Below are 4,724 nucleotides of genomic sequence, written 5' to 3' on the forward strand. Positions count from 1 at the left end.
TTGCCATTTCTCTGAGCGTGTGCTGCGAGCTTCAACGAGAAACATTCGGCGCGAAACTGTCGAGCGGCCGGCCGTCGCGCGCCGCACCTGTACGAGAAACATTTTCCTCTGACGTTGCATCGGAATAATTATTATACATACATACATACATACATACATACATATTATTAATAAATATAATTGTTTTTTTTGTTTTTTCTTTTCTTCAAATAAACCCACATTGCCATTTCTCTGAGCGTGTGCTGCGAGCTTCAACGAGAAACATTCGGCGCGAAACTGTCGAGCGGCCGGCCGTCGCGCGCCGCACCTGTACGAGAAACATTTTCCTCTGACGTTGCATCGGAATAATTATTATAATTCATTATTATACATACATACATACATACATACATACATACATACATATTATTAATAAATATAATTGTTTTTTTTTTGTTTTTTCTTTTCTTCAAATAAACCCACATTGCCATTTCTCTGAGCGTGTGCTGCGAGCTTCAACGAGAAACATTCGGCGCGAAACTGTCGAGCGGCCGGCCGTCGCGCGCCGCACCTGTACGAGAAACATTTTCCTCTGACGTTGCATCGGAATAATTATTATAATTCATTATTATACATACATACATACATACATACATACATACATACATATTATTAATAAATATAATTGTTTTTTTTGTTTTTTCTTTTCTTCAAATAAACCCACATTGCCATTTCTCTGAGCGTGTGCTGCGAGCTTCAACGAGAAACATATCTATCAATACAAATGTCTATTCAAAAAAAAGAAAACAAACAAAATCATATCAGTCAATAAAATAAATAATAATATTTTTTTACTACTACTACTAGTACTACTACGTGCTACTACTGCACGCCAATACACATACATAATAAAATGAAAAATCGTCTCTCTCTCGCTCGCTCTACGAGAAACATTCGACGTCCGCTCCAATGCCGACGCGGACTATTGCTCTCGGTATAGATGTGGAGCGAAACAGTCGTGCGCACAGCGTCGACTCGTTCTCGTTGCCGCGCGTCGTTCGTCTCAAATAGACACGAACGACGGACGAGAGAGAATAGAATGTGTTCTTGTTTTTGTGTTTGTGCGAAGTGTGAGAATATTATATACATATATTCGCGCATGGATGATATAGATATGGGTATGGATTTTCGGAGGAAATTATATCAAATTCGTATTTCGAATGCGAGACCGCCGAGATCTTTCCCAGCTCTCTCTCTCTCTGTGTGTGTGGTGTATAGTACATTTTATATATCTCTCTTGTGTCAACACAAAATAACAAAGAATATACATACTACTCCTCCTCATATTTTATATAATATAATATAAAATTATATTATAGCACCGCGTTCGCAGACCGTATGGTGATGTTACCAATCGACCAAGATTTGGGACCGTCTCCCCCGGTGTTATCTGTGATGTTAAAAGAATACGCTTCTAGGCACACCTCAACGCAGGGCGCCTAGCGTGTTCGACACGTGCGCGGTCGCCACGGCGACCGTATATGGAAAGAATGTATAAAAGAGGACGCACACGCGCCCATCGTCGAAACGGTGTGCGCAGCGTCGTGTTGGAATTTATCCCTCAAGCTCCGGGCGTTGATCGTATCTAGTGCGAATCATGCGTGTGTGTGCGCATGTAATTGCCAGCCGAGTTTTAATATGTTTACAATAACGTATTGAATAAAAATTGAGAAGTTGCGTTTAGATGAATGTTCAATTTTCAAATTGTCACAACATCGATTCCCGCCCGCGGGGTCGTGTTCGTTGCAGTTTTATGTCCCTCACAGTGGTCGAGCATCGTTGTACATCACCTCGTTGCGAGATCGTGACGGGACGGCCGCTCGTAGACCGGTCAAAGTTAGTCTATCGATATGAAGCGCGAACGTCGCGTCGCGTGCAAATTCGACGCGTTACGTTCACGCGTGTCGAGAAGGCGCGCGCGCAAGCGCGCGCCCCTCGACGCCGCCGAGCCAGCGGCTCGCCGAAGCCGCGTGACCGCGGTGTAGGCGTGTCGTTTGCGTAAGCAGCTCCCTGGTTGATCCTGCCAGTAGTTATATGCTTGTCTCAAAGATTAAGCCATGCATGTCTCAGTGCAAGCCGTATTAAGGCGATACCGCGAATGGCTCAATATATCAGTTTTGGTTCCTTAGATCTTACTCAGTTACTTGGATAACTGTGGTAATTCTAGAGCTAATACATGCAATCAGAACTCTGACCAGTGATGGGATGAGTGCTTTTATTAGATCAAAACCAATCGGCGGAGGGCCATGCGTCCGAAGTCGTTAATTTTGATGAATCTGGATAACTTTTGCCGATCGCACGGTCCAGTACCGGCGACGCATCTTTCAAATGTCTGCCTTATCAACTTTCGATGGTAGTTTCTGCGACTACCATGGTTGTCACGGGTAACGGGGAATCAGGGTTCGATTCCGGAGAGGGAGCCTGAGAAAACGGCTACCACATCCAAGGAAGGCAGCAGGCGCGCAAATTACCCACTCCCGGCACGGGGAGGTAGTGACGAAAAATAACGATACGGGACTCTTACGAGGCCTCGTAATCGGAATGAGTACACTTTAAATATTTTAACGAGGAACAATTGGAGGGCAAGTCTGGTGCCAGCAGCCGCGGTAATTCCAGCTCCAATAGCGTATACTAAAATTGTTGCGGTTAAAAAGCTCGTAGTTGCATTTGTGCGCCGCGCTGTCGGTGCACCGCATCCGCGGTGATACTGACACGTCTGCGGAGCATATCGTCGGTGAGCCGGCGGTAAAACGCCGGTTCAATATCAAAATCCTATCGCGGTGCTCTTCGGTGAGTGTCGAGGTGGGCCGACAATTTTACTTTGAACAAATTAGAGTGCTCAAAGCGGGCTCAAAATGCCGCTTGAATATTTCGTGCATGGAATAATAGAATATGATCTCGGTTCTATTTTGTTGGTTTTCAGAACTCCGAGGTAATGATTAATAGGGATAACTGGGGGCATTCGTATTGCGACGTTAGAGGTGAAATTCTTGGATCGTCGCAAGACGAACATCAGCGAAAGCATTTGCCAAAGGTGTTTTCATCAATCAAGAACGAAAGTTAGAGGTTCGAAGGCGATTAGATACCGCCCTAGTTCTAACCGTAAATATGTCATCTAGCGATCCGCCGACGTTTACTACAATGGCTCGGCGGGCAGCTTCCGGGAAACCAAAGATTTTGGACTCGGGGGGAGTATGGTTGCAAAGCTGAAACTTAAAGGAATTGACGGAAGGGCACCACCAGGAGTGGAGCCTGCGGCTTAATTTGACTCAACACGGGAAATCTCACCAGGCCCGGACACCGGAAGGATTGACAGATTAACAGCTCTTTCTTGATTCGGTGGGTGGTGGTGCATGGCCGTTCTTAGTTGGTGGAGCGATTTGTCTGGTTAATTCCGGTAACGAACGAGACTCTAGCCTGCTAAATAGGCGTCGTCATTCAAGGTGTGCGCGACTCTCGGGGAGCGCAACTCACTGGCGACGTATTAAAATTCTTCTTAGAGGGACCGGCGGCTTCGAGCCGCACGAGATTGAGCAATAACAGGTCTGTGATGCCCTTAGATGTCCTGGGCCGCACGCGCGCTACACTGAAGGAATCAACATGTTCCCCTGGCCTAGAGGCCCGGGCAACCCGTTGAAACTCCTTCGTGCTGGGGATTGGGGGTTTGCAATTATCCCCCATAAACGAGGAATTCCTAGTAAGCGCGAGTCATAAGCTCGCGTTGATTACGTCCCTGCCCTTTGTACACACCGCCCGTCGCTACTACCGATTGAATGATTTAGTGAGGTCTTCGGACCGACACGCGGTGGCCTCACGGCCGTCGGCGTTGCTGGGAAGTTGACCAAACTTGATCATTTAGAGGAAGTAAAAGTCGTAACAAGGTTTCCGTAGGGGAACCTGCGGAAGGATCATTAACGTTGGTTTTTTCTTTTTGTTTTGTTGTTGTCAAAGACTCGCAAAAAAAGAAAAAAATACAAAAACACGTGAATGATACGAATCAAAATCGAATCCGAGACGGTTGACTCTCTCTCGTCGATTCGCGACGTGTGCGTTGCGACACGCTTTGATTAGCGTTCGCTATCGCCTATTGATACTTTGAAATAATATTTTAATTTTTGTGTACAACCACGCAAATAAAAGAGATTTTCTTTCTTTTCATTTGTCGTACACGTTAATGATAAGTATTATTTTCAAATTTTTTTGTTTAATTTTTTCGCACCTTTTATATTTTCTCATACAAAAACACACACAAAAACAAAACGATTACCCTGAACGGTGGATCACTTGGCTCGCGGGTCGATGAAGAACGCAGTTAACTGCGCGTCATAGTGTGAACTGCAGGACACATTTGAACATCGACATTTCGAACGCACATTGCGGTCCGTGGAGAAATATCCAGGACCACTCCTGTCTGAGGGCCGGCTGCATAAAAACAAAAAGCCACACTGTTCGCGTGACGAGCGGCGATCGCTGCGACTCCGGTCGTAGCGCCGCATCTCTGTCGCGCGTGCAATTGACGGTTTCGCTAGGCCGAGCGCCGAACGATCCGTTCGAATATATGTTCGATTACGACTCGTCATCCGTATTGGCCGTGTTAAGCCACGTCTATACGATACTTTTGTCGCACAAATAAATTCTCCCCGCCGCACCGTGTCTCCCGCGGCACGGGTGCGCGTCGAGTCTTT

The 4,724-nt window shown here is 46.2% G+C and overlaps 2 non-coding genes across 2 annotated transcripts; both read left to right on the plus strand.

The window, feature by feature from the left end:
- Positions 1-2,046: 2,046 nt before the first annotated feature.
- Positions 2,047-3,953, plus strand: LOC123719496. Its single transcript, XR_006755560.1, has one exon. It is a non-coding gene; the product is annotated as a small subunit ribosomal RNA (ribosomal RNA).
- A 350-nt stretch (positions 3,954-4,303) lies between these two features.
- On the plus strand, positions 4,304-4,460 carry LOC123719494. Its single transcript, XR_006755558.1, has one exon. It is a non-coding gene; the product is annotated as a 5.8S ribosomal RNA (ribosomal RNA).
- The last annotated feature ends 264 nt before the right edge of the window (positions 4,461-4,724 follow it).

Source organism: Pieris brassicae, unplaced genomic scaffold, assembly GCF_905147105.1.
Source record: "Pieris brassicae unplaced genomic scaffold, ilPieBrab1.1, whole genome shotgun sequence".
In the NCBI taxonomy this organism is placed as follows: Eukaryota; Metazoa; Arthropoda; class Insecta; order Lepidoptera; family Pieridae; genus Pieris; species Pieris brassicae.